At 41.9% G+C, this 17,885-nt stretch overlaps 1 pseudogene; it reads right to left on the bottom strand.

Moving 5' to 3' along the window:
* Positions 1-17,330: 17,330 nt before the first annotated feature.
* LOC113179516 (NADH dehydrogenase [ubiquinone] 1 alpha subcomplex subunit 2 pseudogene) lies at positions 17,331-17,633 on the bottom strand (annotated as a pseudogene).
* Positions 17,634-17,885: the final 252 nt, after the last annotated feature.

Raw genomic sequence — 17,885 nt, 5'->3', positions numbered from 1 at the left:
GGTTGGTGGGAAACTAGAATCATCAATATTTGGAAGAACCCTGTAAGTCATGTAGAACACAAACTTTTCCACCTTGAAACCCTTTCTGCAGCATCCTCTTTGTGACTCATGGTCATAGTTGTTGCCCAAAGACTCCCAGGGGACAATGCAGCATCATGGTGAGAAGGGGGATTCCGCAGTAGACTTCTGGAATTGTCTCTGAGAGATTTATTCTATGTATGGCCTTGGGTAAAGGTTCCCAGCCTGAGTTTTCTTATCTACAAAATGAAGATAATGGCACTTTCTTCTTATATAGGGATCTAAGGATTAAATAGGGAAATAAATATCAACATATGGAAAACATAAAAGTAAGTATATACCCAAATAACATATACGTATATATCTCTACATATATTTATATCAGATTCAGATATATTTATACACACACACATATTTTTAGTTGTCGATGGATCTTTATTTTTTATTTATTTATATGTGGTGCTCAGAATTGAACCCAGTACCTCACACAAGTTAGGCAAGTGTTCCACCTTTGAGCTATGACCCTAGCCCTACAGATATGGATATTTAACACAGAGTAAGCAAACAGCAAATAACAAATACTGTCAGGGTGGCTAGTAGTAGTTAGAAAGTGAGTCCATCTTCCTGAGTGTGGATTTCTTCATTTGGGAATAGCTGCTATTGGTAGTGCGTGCTTGAATACATCAAGCCCTGGTCTTTTGTCCTCTATCTTCCACACAGAGAATCAATATTGAAACAAAAATCTAAATTCCACTCTCTCAACCGAAGAATCTTAAAACATGTGTTGATCTTGTTTTGCCTTCTGAAACTGTAAAGGATATATATATATATATATATATATATATATTTTTTTTTTTTTTTTCCTTTATATCATTTGCCTTCAAATAAGAGATGTGAGTTATTGCCTCTAGGTCACTGTTCCCCAAACTGTCTTCGGAAAATGCTGCTCTCCACAAGACAGAAAATCATGATACCCATTTGTGCATGAAGGGCTCTGGAAAGTTCTGCAATAAACGATTCCCAAACTCATTTGCACACGGAACTATTTTCTCCTGTGACATCTATTATTCACATCCCTGCCATTCCCTGCCATCTATTCTGACTTGTTTGCCTTCTTTCCAACAAGCTTCTTGGTATTGACCACAAAGACGACAGGCACAGGAAATAAGTCTTTTAATCAACTTTTGTTTCTTAGCTGGAAAACATTTTTCTCTCACCTTTTTCTTTGTTCTTCTCAGGAGGACATTTTTCACTGTCTGCACATCTGCACAGCTGAAAAGGCAAGGAAAGCCACAGGAGAGCCCCTGCTGTCTCTGGCCCCTCCTGCTCCAGGCTGCTAACCCTCGCAGCCAGAGATCTGAGAGCCCCGCGAGGTGGGAGCCCAGCCCCTCTCCCCACCGCCCTCAAAGAGGGGTTTTCTCACTGCTGTGGGCATGAAGAATCATCACCCCACCAAGAGGGCACATTTTCACCAGAACCTTCTCATCTTCAACCTCTTCCTCATGCTCCTAAAAACCAGCGCTGGAGGAGAATATGTGCTCCGTTCCTTCAATGAGTCACTGAGCTCCTCACAAAAGCTGGAGGTTGGGGGAAAAAAAAAAAAAAAGGTGACTTCCATGATCTGAACAGCAGTGGCTCCTCCTCATTGTTTCTGCCTTGAACATGCACAGGTGCTCTCTGGAAGCCAGGATCTCAGTGCTGGAAGGGAACCTGGACATCATCAAGCCCACATTTTGCTTTTTACAAGTGAATTAGCTGTATCCCAGAGAGGTTAAGTGTTTTGACCCAAGTCACACAGCAGGGATAGCTTCTTCCCACTGCTCTTTTCCTTGCTTTCTTCTCTCTCTCTCTCTCTCTCTCTCTCTCTCTCTCTCTGTGTGTTTGGGGGTTATGAGGATGTGGGGAGCCTATGGCTTCACAAATCTGATTTTTTTTAACCTTTCCCTACTTGCAGCCAAGAAATGTACTGCTGTGCTTAAGATCTCTTTCATCATTCAGTAAATATTTATTAAGTGCTTACTGGGTGTCAGGCGTTGTGCCAGGGTAGGCTTCCACTGTGTTAAAAAACATGACTTATTTCCCTCTGAAGCTGGTAGAATGAGGTCCTTGGCTTAGCTGGAAATGTATAAAAAATACCATTTTATATTTTTGGGCATGAGATACGTTAGCTCCACCGCCAAAGAACCCCTTTTGCTCTTTCCAGTCCCTTGGTCTTTCTTGAACCAAGTCAGTCCCTGACTGAGACCTTGGACTTGAAACTTCATGGCAGTATCCTGCAGCGTCTTTGTGTATCTATTTCCTTGCAGGGAACAAGGGGCAGTCCCCTTCCTTGAGGGTTAGGATGCCAACCCCCATCTCCAGATTGCAAGGGGTAGAATGAGGAGTGGGGAAGGGAATGGAAGGAGCATGCTCTCGCCTGTAATGCCTGCTCCTCTAGCTGATCCATTTGTAAGGTATTAAAGCTCAAGTTCCAGGAACAGTGACCAAGTTCCTGTCCTATGCCAGTCACAGCTGTAGGCACTTGGATATATCAGTGAACAAAACAGGTGAAGATCCCTGTCTCACATGTGATCTGGCCGGCTCACCTGTAACTCTGTCACTGTAAGGGGGTTCAAGGACGCCTCTCCAGAGGCAGAGGAGACCTCTCTTCAGACCTTCCAGACTCTTGACAGGTCACAGAAGAAACTTAAGGACATGTCAGAGTTTAGCAAAGAGAAAGAATTTTATTAGAAAGTAAAAGGTTAACATGAGCATTTTCAGGGAAGAATGTGGACTGGATAGAGAGTGAGAAGCACTCTCTGAGGTCTTGGGCTCTTCTTTCAAAAAAAAAAAAAACTTGGTGGGTGTTGGGCATGGAAAGGTACATGAAGGTGATATCAGTCTGGGGGTCCCAAGATGGCCTTTGATGGATTGGTTCTTCTCAGGATCGGCAAGCCCACATCTCCTCTAGCTGATCAATTTTTAACATTTGGAATAAACTTATAGGATTTTTCAAATATTGTATTTTCCTTTGCTTAAACTATTTAAAATACACGTGTTGGTACATTGCATAAGGTAATTTTTATAAATGAGTGAATTTCCAGGAACTTTAAGATGATGAATGAAGATTTATTTTTTTTCTCAGAATTTTGGGAGTGACAGTCCTGGGGGAGAAATGACTGGGTAGTGACAGGCCTGGAAAGAACACTGGCTTGGAGGGGTAAAGGAACTTTAGGACAAAACTCTCAGGCTCAAGTTATAGTCTCTTTTTCCTCCCTTGTCCTTTTTACCTAATTATTTTTTGTTATTTTTCTATCCTGCCTCAATCTAGAGAAAGAATGAGACACAGGACTGGCCCTGAGGCTGTTCACCAGGAGCAAGGAAGAGACAGGAGCACTTCCTCGGGAAATAAACTTTACCCACCCCCAGGTTTGGGGCCCTAACTTCCCTTGTATCCACTTGTTCTTTGTGACTGAGAACTCTGATCTTCATCAGGAGGCTGGGGGAGGCCCAGACTCAACCCCATCATTCCACCTGCATAGAAGGTGGGCCTCCTTGGCAACTGAGGTCCAACTTATTTCTGCCATAAGTTGGAGAGGAATCTAGAAGGATGCCCCTGTAACATTCTAGAACTCAGAGACAGCAGAGTCCAGTATTCCCCTGCCAAATGCAGTGAGGAGATTGCAGAAGCTGTTTCATTAGAAGCAAGGTTTATATCTGGGTGCAGTGGTACTCGCCTGTAATCCCAGTGGCTCAGGGGCAGGGGGCTGAGGCAGAAGGACTGCAACTTCAAAGCTAGCCTCAGCAATTTAGTGAATTCCTAAGCAACTCAGCAAGACCCTGTCTCCAAATAAAATGCATATGGCTCAGTGGTTGAGTGCCCCTGGGTTCAATCCCTAGTACTAAATACAATTAAAAAAAAAAAAAAAAAAAGGAATCAGCAAGGTTTTCAAAGTGTGTCTTTCTGGACCAGCATCCTTAGCATCAAGCAATGTGCTCGTCATATGTTGTTGGCCCCCCCAACTGAAAACAACAAACGTGTTCTATCTCACTGTGTCTATGGGCCAGAAGGGAGTCCAGCCACCAGCAGGGGCTAGGTCCTCTTCTGAAGGCTTGCCTTAGTTGAGTGAATCCATTTCCAATTAACTCCTGTGCTTGCTGTTGGCCTCAGCTTCTTACCACATCAGCCTCTTCCTATGGCTGTTTCATAACATGGCAGCTGGCCTGGTCTGGAGCAAGTGATCCAACACCTAATGGGCCTACATCTGGAATTGACATCCATCACTTCTGCCATATTCTACATGTTAGAAACACATCAGTAAGTCCAGTCTATACTCAGGGGAGGGTATTCCATCAATGTGTGAATACCAAGAGTGAGGATGATTGCATGCCATCTTAGGGGTGCCTACTGTACCTGGGAACTTGTTTGACATGCAGATTTTGGGGCTCCATTTCAGACCTACTGAATCTGAAACTCTCGGAAGCCTGAATGCATGCTTGGACAATTCTGATGATTCTTAAGTTTGACAACATCGTCTTAGAGTAGGGGATCAGTGAACTTCATTTTAGGCATTATGGGCCTTTCTATCTCAACTACTCGATTCTGCCATGTAGTGGGAAAGTCTTATAGACAAGATGTGAGTGGATATGGCCGTGTTCCAACCACTTTATTTATAGCAATGGTGGATAAGGCCCCACAGGCTGTAGTTTTATGTGATCAGATTTGGGAAGCATCACCTCCATGTTTCTTTCTTTATCAGGCAAAGTTCTTTTCTTTTTTTTTCTTCCAGGTGAGTCTGATATCATACTACTTCCTGGCTTCTGAGTGGTTATCAAGACTCAGCATAAAGGGTTGTATATACGGTTGAGCTTTCTGATGCTATTTTTTGGTGGCTCCCAATAAAACATGAGTTCTTTGAGATAGGCTAAGAACATGGACTTTGGAGTCAGACAGATGTGAGCTTGAAAGCTGGTTCTAACAGTGTTGAGAGCATGCTAAGTTATTCAGCCTCTCTGTGCTGAGGCACAGAGAGGATGAGATAAGTAAAGCACATACTCCACACTGTTATGATAAGGTGTTGTTCTAATTACCAATTATTGTATGACACATCACGCCAAATTTAGTGGCTTAAAGTAGCAACAGCTGGGCAGGTCTTCTGCTCCATTGGTACCATCTGGGGCTGCAATTATTTGCAGGCTGGACGGAGCTGCATCCAAAATGGTTTCCTCTGTCCCCCATGTGACTGCTAGTGCTACTGGCTGTAGGATGGAAGCTCATCTGGTTTTGGCTCTGGAGCATCTCGGTTCTCTTCTGCATGGCCTCACCATACGCCTGGGTGTTTCACAGCATAGCATGGTGGCTGCTTTCTAAGAGGGAACATTCCAAGTGCATAGAAGCCTTGGGGACTTCACAGCATCACTTTGGAGGCAAATCACAGGATCAGCTCAGATTCCAGAGAGGAGTGGCAAAAATAAGTAAGCAAGTAAGTAAGTAAATAAATAAAATTGCAGCCATCTTTAAGTCTCTGTAGGAGTAAATGACATTAATCATAAGAAGGGCTTGGCATGGGGCCTGGACTGTGACAGACATTGAGTCTTGAGGACTTGGGTAGGAACCAGAAGCTCTCCTGCCCACTCTGTGCCCTACACATGAGTCTTATTGCTTGTCCATGAACTGTGTTTCTCCAGGGCCTGCTGGATGTGCTGCAAGGTCTCAAGAAGGATTCCTCTTCTCTCTGTGCTCTTCAACCACTTATTCAGTTTCTTACATTGGTTCTCACAGCTCTTTAGTTTCCCAGGAGCTTTGCAGGCCTAGTGTCCCTCAGTGAGTTTTATAAGAAAAGACAGGAGGGTCTAGTAGGATGCTCTGAGGCGATCTGATTGGCTCAAGGTCTTGCCCTCCTCTGGGTTGATGGGAAATGGATCTTAGCTACAGACAAAGGCCCAGCCTGTGGGCAGACACCGGGTCAAAGAGACCTTCAAAGAGAGAAAATGCCTTCTCATTGTCATTCTCCTTAAGGGAGACCTCTGTGAAATCCGCCCTTTGTTAGGGGCCAGGGGAGTGGAGCCACAGAGCCGTGCTGATTATTTACATCCTATTAAACACAACTTTTTGAGGAAAAGCAGCCCCCCAACTTCACAGCCTAAGAAGGTTAGGGCTCTATTTGGTAAGTTGATTTCAACTGGATGTGAAGGCTGATCCCAAGCTGGAATAGAGTAATAGTTGCAAAGAAAGAAGCCAGATAGGAAATGTGAGTTAAGTGGCCGGGTGTGAAGCAGCAGGGACTGGTGAGGCCAGGGAAAATGGAGAGTGAGGACTCCATTCAAGGGGCTGGTAAGTGAAATGTGTCTTCCCTTGGGGCCACAGAAGCCATTGTTGATAGGCTTTCACATTTTACAGAAAAGTTTGAAATACAGGCTTTCACTGAAATGTCCTGTTGGCCCAAAGTTGGGAGCTAATTTAAAATGTTAATATTGCTATTCTGTCCCATTTTCAGCATCCACCCAGACACACCTACACACACCCTAGTGGGCACAGTGGCCCTGACTGGTGACCCCACACAACTGGCCAGCAACGCAGGAGGGCACTGCAACTCTTCCTGAGTGGCAAGGACTCTGTCACCTAGGAGGTAGGACGAGAGCAGGGAGCCGGAGGGTTCTGACGGAATGCTTTGGGGCATAACTGAACGTTGATCCTTACTTAATCACGGAAAAGATGGTGTGGCCCTGTGTGAGTGCTGATATCTGAGGTGCCCCGAAGTGAGGAACCGAGAGCCTTGAGCTTCCTAGGAAAGAGCAGGCTGGAGTCGGTGTCTTCTCTGCCTGCTGTTTGTGGGCTGGAGGTGCTCTTCTTGTCTAGAAGAGGAGGAGTCCCTGAGATCCCTCTGGGGACTCACCAGAAGTCCTGAAGAACGCCCCCAGGGGACCTGAGTCAGCCCTGAGCATCTGTGCTCCATCCAGAGTCCCCTGGCAAAGCTGGGAGGGCGCAGTGACTCAGGCATAAGGAGGTATTTAGAGATTCCAGGATAGACAAACACTGAGACAATGGAACAAAACTCAGAGTTTTTTTTTTTTTTTTAAATTTTTAAATCTGGAGTTTCCAAAAGGAAAAATTAAGTGCTTTCTTCTGATCTCCTCTCCAATCAACCCTGATCAGAGGGGGTGGGCCGAGGAGCCAACCCTCTGGATCCTTTTCCATCCTGTGATTTCTTCTCAGGCCCAGCAAACAAAGGCCTCCCAATTTACTCACTTGCAAGATGATTTACCAGCTGTCTCTTCCCCCAGGAGGTAAACAGGCAATAAAATAAATGAAATTCCTATTCTTTATGACTCGACCTCCATAAATCATCACTCACCCTGGGTGAGCATTTATCTCTAAAGCTTCCCCAAATATTTAAAATGCTATTTTCCTTTATTTTGAGTGAAATGTAAGAAATAAGCAGAGAAGCCAATGATAATGTGTTTTAGTGCCAGGACAAGTCTGCCAGCAAGAACTGTTGAATTTCAGAAAATGGGAGAGTTAGAGGGTGTGTGTGTCTGTGTGTGTGTGTCTGTGTGTGTGTGTATGTGTGTGTGTGTATGTGTGTGTGTGTATGTGTGTGTATATGTGTGTGTGTGTATGTGTGTGTGTATGTGTGTGTGTATGTGTGTGTGTGTGTGTGTGTGTGTGTATGTGTGTGTGTGTGAGGTGGGGGGCAGGGGAAGGGAGTTGGGGAGAGTGAGGATTCTTAAAGGGGGTCTTGGACTCTTCTATTCTGTTCCAAACTCTTCCTAGGATTAGACTCACATTTGGGACGTTAGGTCCTCACAGGGCTTTGACAGAGAAGATCATATGGAATATTATTTGGCACATTTGATTACTTGTGAACCCTATCTTGAACTAAAAGCTTATTGTGCCCAAATAGGGGGTGTTTCTGTGGTGCCAGGAAGGGGGGTGCTTTTCCGTCACCATGACAACAAGCATTTGCATTAAGAGCAGGCTCCTCAGGCCACATTACAGTCACGTGGCCTGGAGGGACCCCTTTGAAGCCCTTGTAATCTTTTCCTAAGAACAATTGTTAACATCTGAACATGATCATTAACCATGTTCTGTAACAGATAATTATCCTCTGTAGTTAGCATTTTCTACCCCTGCGAAATTCAAGGAGTGAAAGATCTACTTGAGCTTTCCTTTGCCTAACCAAGTACAATAAAGCCATTTGGCTTCTCATGGAAATCTGGGAAAGTTTACATTTTGTGCAAAAATATTGTGTTGATCCTGACATCATGTGTACCTGTCATCATGCGATTTGGGCTGTTTTTTGACCCCGTCTTTGCATATCTATAGCAGGCAACTTCTCCAATTTTCTAGTCTCCTTTCTGTCTCATTCTCCTCTTTCCCCCAGTAATATCTGCATACTTATTACACTTCTAGTGCTAATTGGTGCTTTGGATTTATGGCACTTGCTGGAACATACAGACTGAATTTTGTTTGGAAGAGTTTTCCTGTGAATTTCTCTTTACTACCTGATAGCATTCCTTAAGACTCCTAAGGTTTGTGCCTTGACCCAGGGAATTCATGTTTCTCTTTTGGCCTTAGTTTGCCCAGGAAAATCTTTCTTGCCCAGGGCAGAGTCTTCTCTTCCAAATTTTTAAACCCTATTAAATATTTGAGGGATGCAGTCAATATTTCAGGGGAGTTAGGTGAAATGAATGTTAAGAGTGTTGTACAAAAAAGAGAAATAGAAACAAGAAAACTCCAAATCCCAAGCTGTAAGAGAAATTGATCTTACTAATATCTTTCCAAGGATATTGCACTTTTTTTATTTTGCAAGTAGGATGCAGAATTATTTTGATGATTAAAGGGTGCTTATGTGTTTTCAATGTTACCTGGCTGGAGGAGCTGGAGTCTACAGGTGAAGCACCTGAGTGGTTAACCGGAGCTGTCTCTTATTGGATAGGTAGGGGTGGGTATGTGAGGAAGAAGAAATGTGGATCACACTTCTACCCCTTGTCTTGGTCATTTTTTTTTTTTGCCAATAAAATTTGACCAAAATGAGCTCCTAGAGCTATAGGGGAACCATGTTTTCTGAACTCTAAATCGGGATCCACAGCAAAGCCATCCACCATCCTTGTGTTGGTGATGGAATCGAGTTTCCTAACCCATGCAACTGGAGGAAGAAGTCAAGGCTCTATTGAGAAGAGAAAAAGGCTCAGGAGAGGAGGCAAAGGTGAGCTTGCTGACTGAGGGGTCTGGAGGTGTGGGGTATTCCACCCTGAATACATACATAGAGATACATTATATACCTTTATTATTACATTATGTATTATAAAAAAGATGTATAATGTATATGTCCAATATATGTGTTGTGTGTGTACATAAATAAAAGTAAATAAATAAATAAATAAATAAACGAATATATATATATATATATATATATATATATATATATATATATATTTATTTATTTATGAGCTGCTCAGGCCTTCAAACAGCAGCTGGCTAGGCCACTTCTATCTTCTCAATTTGCCTGCGGCTCCAGCTTCCTGGTTCCTACAGCATCATAGTTTTGTCCACCCTTCCCCCAAAAGCACAGAAAATGGGGCCAATCCCCTATTTGTGCTGCACTGCAGGCAAAGCTTCTATCATAATGAGGTCCCTTGTGACGTAGAAACCAATAAACTTCTACCACAAATACCCAATAGCGAAGCAAATTATACAGGTCTCTGAGTTGAGCATTGTTTTATTTAATATATTCATACCTTATCCACAGTAGGTATAAAATCCTCACTTGTATGGGAAAAACTTACTGGGTTCTGACAGTTTTTGTGTGTGCATATGTGTGTGGTAACTTTAACATTACATTGAGCAAAGGCCTTTGAGGATAAGGTGCTGAAAGTGGGTGCAGAGACCTCATCTGGTCATATTTACGTTATTTACAAAGACCTAACGCAGAGGAAATTCTTGATGCATAGAATATAATTTCCCCAAATGGAAAGTGGCCAAGGTGCTGGAGTTTAGACGGCCTATTCTTACACACAGTGGGGTATTTCAAGACCCTCCCTTGTCGTAACCAATTGGACATGATTTTCAGGGATGCATGACAATGTGCCAGGGCAGGAAGACAGCAGCTGGCTGTTTGGCTGATCCATTGTTCTTCATTAATTTGACTTTTTTTTGGTCACAGCCCTGGTGGGGATGAGCTCATTTGGAGTCTCTCTGCCTGCCACATGTCAGTTCAGGAATATTCCAAAGCAATGTAGCATTTGTTATGTGATGTGGATTCCAGGCCAAATGATGGGATCCAATCAATGTGGATAATCTTTTACTCTATGGCAAAATTAATAAACAATTACTGTGACTCCAGCCAGTCAGGAGGCAGCTTATTCACAATAGTGCAGTGCCTCCGGGACAAACTGAACTGGTCTGGTCCTGGATTCGCCTCGGCCAAACAATAGTTCTGTTAGATACACCAATCAGTATGTGGGGGTCCATAGGGGCGCTGCCACAGCTCTGCACTGATACCCATCAGATAAGCTGATTAAATCTGCATTAATCACAGGGCCCAGTGAAAGTGCTGTCAGTGCCCTTGAATATTGTCAGGAGGATCAATTGCCTCAGCTTGGAAAAATAAATGCATTTTCTATCACTGGTGGAAGCTATCACCTGGTTATAATATCCTTGTACATTGGTATAATCTTTCAATTAATTAGCACTGAGAATACATTCTACCCCATGACCTCATGTATATTCTATTCAGGGAAGACGTAGCAAGAGAGATTTTTTCTATTTCTTATAGAAAGTAATGTGCAAACTCCTTTGATGGCCTACAGGACTGACATTATTGACTTCTGTCCCCTGCCTGGTCATTCTCTGCTCCTCTTTCTTCATGTGCTCTGCTTCCCAGACGATGGCCTTCTTTTCTGTCCTAGGACTTTTTGTTTAATTGCCTCTGCCTGGAATGCTTTGCCCTCCAGATGTGTGCATGACTGCCTCTTTCTTGTCACATCTCAGCTTAAATGCTACCTCCCCATGGAGTCTTCTCTGATTAGCATCCATATTGCATCATCCTGGCTTATTTCCTCCATTGTGCTTTTGCCATCGGCAATCTCTTGTTGGACAAGCTATTTGTCTCTAATGTAGCTCCACCAGATTCACCGCTGGATCCCCAGCCACTGGTGTTGAGTCTGGTAAAAACGTGGTGCTTAAAAGACCCTATTGAATGAATGAATTTCTTTTGCTCTTTATTTATTTGGCCAAGCCAGTAGTAGTAGGGTTCAGAGGAAGAACATGTCACTAGAGGACTTAGACACTCCTAGTCTGCCTCTAATTTATAGGTTGGCCTTGGGCAAGTCACTCAATGTGACTGGGCTAATGACCACATTAGGTCTCCTCAGCTCTAAGAAAATATTTCCAAATACTTTTAGTTGAGAGTAAAGCAAGTTGGGTAATGAGTATTTTGTCTTGATCATTAGTTTTAATCTTGAAGAGGATAGGAGTAAGCTATAAAAGTTTGTGCCAGGGTGAGATGGGAAGGAGCCACCTATGAAGATATTGGCATGAAAATCATTGCATAACTTCCATAGTCTGTTCAGCAGATATCCAGCCAGTGTTCCCATCTGGGAGACCAGTTCTGTCTTTGGTGACCTGTGTTCTAATGAATTCAATAAAATGAAATTAGGTCACTAATAAATGAAAAAAAAATTGAACAGTCATTATAGAATACTTTTTGCATAGATTCCCTAAGGTCCAGTTCCTCTCACAAGAGCTTGTGAAGGGAGCTCAGGAAAAGCTATAGGATAAGCTGAGGAGAAGTTGGTAGAAGGTCTCCATGCTCTGCCCCACTGGGGCCCAGGGCTGCTCTTTTCCTGTGTGGATGAACCTCTTCATGTTCAGGAAGCCTAGGAAGCAGGTTCAGGAGGTGAGGTGGCTTTATCGTTCCTAGCTTTAAAAAGCACTGCACCTTCATATGTTTTGCAGGACCAGCAGTTTGAAAGGCAGCAAGGGGCAGAGTGCTTGTGTGGAAGTGGAGATACGACTCCCAAGGGTGAGGGCTCAATGCTGTCTTTTGAGAAGCACACAAAAATGAGGCTGTTAACTAAAACCAGAACAGGAAAATCAACCGCACATAAATTCTTCAGTGAAAATAAGATGTGATTTTCAATAGGAATTTTGGAGCAGTAGTTTTGTTTCAAAAGATAAAAGTTGTACTGATGCAATTTTCTGATATTGTTGCTTGTTTCTTACACATCAGCCCTCCAACCTACCCTGCCACATTACACACACTGAATGGAATGGTTTTTATTTCCCTTCTGAGGCAGAAAACATGAAAATGCAACTTTTCAGAGAAGCTTTCTGTTGAAGACTCACTACTGCCAGTGAAGAATTTTCCTGTGTTCTACATGAAAAATAATCATCTTATGTCTAATCAGCCTGTGTTCTCTGAGAAATGATTTTACTGGAGGGAAAACACATTTTTATTGAAAACCATTTGGGTTTTTTAAAATAGATTATTTTATATGGATGTACTAGGTTTTCAACTATGATAAGCCGAACACTTAAAGCAGGTCATTGTTCTTGTCACGACCACCTAGAAAACTTGAATAAAGTACAAAGGAAAAGTTTGTTTGAAAGCATCAGAGAGATCCAAACCTTTTAGGACTTGAAGGGCCAAATTCTGGAAAGAAGGAAGTTCATTGAAATAAGTGCATTTTTTTTTTCAGATGCTACTTAACTCCTTGGGAATGGGACAAGACGCGGAGCATTTGGGCACAGGGTTGACTTCTAAGAGTCAGAAAAAATTGTCCAGCTTTAAACAATTCTATGAAGCCAGAGGGGCAGAAATTAGGATCCAGGTGTGTAGGGCAGTCAGGATTAAGTGTCCAAGATCCTAGAGAAAAGAGGATCAGATGCTGCCCTGATTTTCTCTTCAAGGCGTTTACTCATTTAAAATCTGTAGGGTAATGGGGAGAAAAAGCAATCATAAAGCTGATGAATGGAATCACAGGCAGTGCTGGGAGACAAAAATTTGAGTTCAGGGTCCATCAAGGAGGAGGAACTATAAGAAAAATCATAGATTCTCGATAGGGGTGCTTGGGAGGGCTAAACTTCAGGAGTGAAACAGAAATATAGTGAGCTGGAAAAAAAAAATCCCAAGCATGATTAGATCTTGATTGGGTTGAGGTGATGTGCTGCTACAGTGCTCTGCAGAGAATAGGGTGACCTTCTTTAGAGAGAGATAATGAACAGTACTCTAAGTTTTCATGTACAGTATTCATCATTCAATGAAAATTATCAATTATATTAAGAGGAAAACATAGACTTTAGAAAAACAGACCAAAAAATGACACAGATATTGGAATGATCAAACATTTACTTTAAAATAACTGTGATTAATTATTCAAGAAAATAGAAGAAATTCACTGAGAATAAGAATTTATATTTAAAAAATCAAATAGAAAATCTGGAAATTAAAAAAAAAAATCCCATTGCAACTGAAATTAAGAACCAAGTAGATAGGTTAGGGTTGTGGCTCAGAGGTAGAGCACTTGCCTTGCACATTCGAGGCCCTGGGTTTGAACCTCAGAACTACATAAATAAATAAATAAATAAATAAATAAATAAATGTATTGTGCCTGACTACAATTAAAAAATAAATATACTAAAAAAAAAAAGTAGATGGGTTTAATAGCTACTAAGACTCAAGTAAGGGGAGGATGATGAGCTGTATAATAGGTGAGTAGAAATAGCCATACGGAAATGTGAAGGGAAAAAAGATATAAAATATGCAAAAGAGTATAAGGAATGTGGAACATGGTGAATAGGTATAATATTTGAGTTTAAATTCCACAAGAGGAGAGAGAGAACAGGGAAGAAGAATATTTGAAGATATAGATAACTAAAACCTATTAAAAGCATTAGGTTTTAAGATGCAAAAACTTAGTATGAATCCAAAGCAAGATAAATAAAATGAAAACCATAACTAGATACATTATAATAAAACCAATAAAAGCCATAGACAAAACAAAACTACAAAATCCTTAAAGGTAAAAGACAGACATATACTTTACCTTTCAAGGGGCAACTATAAGATAGACAGCTAACTTCTCAGCAGAAACAATGTGCTCCAGAAAGCAATGGCATGATGTCTATAATGTGCTGAAAGAAAAAAAATCGCCAAGCTAGAATTTCACATTAAAAAAATCATTCCAAAGTTTAGGGCATAAAAAAGAAATTTCAGACAATAATAAAGTTCTAAACAATATATCCAAACCAGAAATCCAGATAACAAAATTTTAAAAAATGGGCAAAATGCATGAACAGGTATTTCACATAATATATATATATATATATATATATATATATATATATATATATATATATATATATATATAGTGCAGTTTTAAAATAAAACTCTTCTAAGTTCGAAAGCATAGTTTCATAATTTATTAAAACTTTTGGGTGGATGAAATAATAATCAATGCTATTCCAGGCTTAAATATCAAATCCAGGAAGATAGAACTTTATTTTTTTCATTTTGCAGAATACATTCTATCACATGTACTTTACTAGGAGGAAACAGAAGCAAAGAGGTAAGTGACTTGCCTAAATTCATTAAGGTGGAGGCATTAGGAGGATTCACATTTTTAGATCATTTATCCCTTTGACACTTCTACTATTACTGGGAAGGAAGATGCAGACTTTGACATTGGTCCTCTGTTTTCATACAACCTACATTTTAATGCTATGAGATAGACAATAAACAAACGATGAGCATTTTGAAGAAGAATGGAGCAGGTCAGAGGATAGAATGGTATAAAATTACTTGTTTAGGTAAACTGATTTGGGCTTGATTTAGTCAATTTTTTTTTCTGCTGTGACTGAAAAACATGACAAGAACAATTTTAGAGGAGGAAAATTTGAGGGCCTCATGGTTTCAAAGGTCTCAGTCTACCACCGAGTCAACCCATTCAAGTAGATGAATGCACTGATTAGGTTAAGGCTCTCATAAACCAATCATTTCACCTCTAAACTTTCTTGCATTGTCTCCCACATGAATTTTGGGGGAACATCTAATATCTAAACCATAACAGGGCCTCTTCAGGAGGTGGCATGTGAACAGAGCCCTAAATGAAGTGAGGGAGCCAGCCATATAAATATTTGGGAGAAGAACATTCCAGGCTCCAAGAAAAAAAAATGTGACTGGTACAGAAGGAGTGAAGGTAAGAGTGAGGGTGGGGACTTCAAGGTTTACTCTCAGTGTTTTCATTCATTGGAGGATTTCAAGCAAGAAGAAATGGAAATCAGTCTAAGTTTTAAAAATAATTATTCTGCCTGCTGTGCAGAGAATAAATGGGGCTAAGGGTGAATTCAGAGACACCACCACTTAAGAGTGTTAACATTATTCCAGGAGAGAATTGATAGTGGCTTAGACTAGAATGAAAGCAGTGAATTAGTGAGAAATGATTGTATTTGGAATGTATATTTAAAATATAGTCAATAAGATGGAAATATAAGCTAGTATAGTCATTATGAAAACCTAAATGGAGATTCTTTTAAAAACTAAAAAAAAAAAAAAAATAGAATTTCCATTTGATCTCAGTATGTTTTCCAAGGATTTAAAATCAGTGTGTTGAAGAAATGTCTGCCCTCCTGTGTTCACTGCAACATCATTCACAATTGATAAGTTTTGAAATCAACCATAATTATGGATGTGTGTATAAAGAAAATGTGGTATGCATACACAATGGAATACTGTGCAGCCTTTAAAAAGAATAAAATCCTGTCATTCATGGCAACACGAATGAACCTGGAGGACATTTTGTTAAGTGAAATAAGCCAAACACAGAAAGACAATACTGCATGATCTCTTATATATGGATTCTAAGACAATACCAAACTCATAAGAGCCAAGAGGAGAATGGTGGTTTTACCAGATGCTGGAGGATGAGGGGAATGGGAGATGTTGGTCAATGGACACAAAGTCTTAGGAGAAATAAATTTTTTTGAAATCTATTGCATGGCATGATGACTATGGTTAATAAATACATATTCCAAAACTGCTAAGAGGAAATTTTAGATGTTCTTACTGCAATAGCATTTGAGGTGATGGATGTGCTAATGAGTTTGACTTAATCATTCCACATTGATACCTACATCATAACATCACTTTGTATTTCATAAATTCGTGCACAGAGAAGTTATCAATTTTCAGTTAAAAAAAACCAAAAATAAAACAAATAAGATTTATTTGTGGGTTATTTGTGTGAGATGAAGGAAGAAAGGAATCTAGGATAATTCCACAATCCTTAGGAGATGGAAGATGGAGGAAACTTTGGCCTCAGCAGTGCCTCAGGAGACACACAGCTGGAGGATAAGCCCAGCAGAGGTGTGCTGCAGAGTGGGCCAGGAAAGCCTCCTGCCTCCCTCTATCTGACAGTTTGTCTTTTTCGGCTTTGTCCGATTCTACCTTCATGATTTAGTGGGTTTTGTTTGTGCTTTTGTTCTCTTCTAGGAATTGTCACTGCTTGATCCTGGTCCATAGATCTTCAGACAAGATCCAGGTTTTGCTCCTGAGCTGACCCCAATATGGGACTCCCTGGTCTCCAGGCCTGGGATCTGGGCCTTTGCCCTGAGCTACCTGAAATCACCCGCAAAGGCACCGCTGAGATCTAGCTGCCAGGGACACAGGGACACAGCTGCAGGGAAGACACCATCCTTTCCTCATTGGAACTGTGGGATGATGTGACCAAGAGTGGCCCCAGCTATTCTGAAGGCACTCAAATTGTCTGTGGTTGAAGCTGGTCAAGGTTCACCCTGGAGCTGGGAGTAGGGTGGGATTCCTGCCCCCCCCCCCATGTATAGGGTGGAAGTCATTTTTTTTTCCCCCTGAGGCAGCATTTTACTGTTGAGGGCCACAGCCTTGTTGGGATGACGCCTGGCATTTTTGGCAGAACTGGGTGACGCCAGCAAGTCATTGAGATGATAATGGTTATGTTAAGCTGTGTATATTAGACCCCTGCTGTCCACCTGGGCCTGCTACTTTGGAGTTCTCACAGGGATTCCGAGAGAGCACTGGTTGGGGAGGTGCAGAAGGAGGGATTTCCGGTTGGTGGTTCCTGGAGGAGCCACGAGGCATGTGGGAGAGTTCCCGGGGAGCATGTGGGGAGTGTGCTGGTGGAGTTCAGAAATAAAGTTTGTTCCTGCTTGAGTGGTTCCTGATTTGTGCCCAGCCAGACTGCGCATTTTACAGCACAAACTTTATAAGGAACAGGGGAACACATTTTTCCATATTGTATTCAGTCCAACAGAGCTCAGACTCTGGGGCTCTTGCTCATACACTTCTGTGGAGACTTCAAGCTTTGCCACTTAGCACATTCTCCAGGGTTCTGGTTACCTGATGAGCATCGAAGGTGTTCAAAGAGACATTCTTCTCTTGCAAAAATGGGTAGAGGGCCCAGAGCTTGGGCTGCACATCAGAGCCTTCCCGGATTAGAATGGGCAGATTGGGATTGGCCTTCTTCAGTTCCACAAAGCGTTTCTCCATGAAGTCCCTGATGTCCTGGCTGCAGGGCGAGCGCTGGCATAAGTGGATGTGAATCTCACGCAGGCCCAACTTTGCCCCCGCTGCTGCTCGACCGGCTGCGGCCGCTGCCATCCTAGCTAGTACTCAAGCTCCCAGTCTCAGGCCTTCCAGCTAAGTTCTCCAGTCGGACCCAATAGCGGACACACAGCCTACGCCATTGATTGGATGATGCAAGGAGGCGGGGTAAGCTTTAGCCAGTGCCAAGAAAGCATTGTAGACTGCAGGAAGTGAAAATTTGAATGAAAAATTCAACTTTTCTTTCCAAGAGATTAGGGAAATATACAGTGACTGGTCTAATCAGAAAATATCCACCTCATGAGGGGA

Source organism: Urocitellus parryii, chromosome 6 (genome assembly GCF_045843805.1).
Source record: "Urocitellus parryii isolate mUroPar1 chromosome 6, mUroPar1.hap1, whole genome shotgun sequence".
NCBI classification, from domain to species: domain Eukaryota; kingdom Metazoa; phylum Chordata; class Mammalia; order Rodentia; family Sciuridae; genus Urocitellus; species Urocitellus parryii.
The sequence above is the reverse complement of the archived record's forward strand: the minus strand, read 5'-3'. Positions and strand labels throughout refer to the sequence as shown.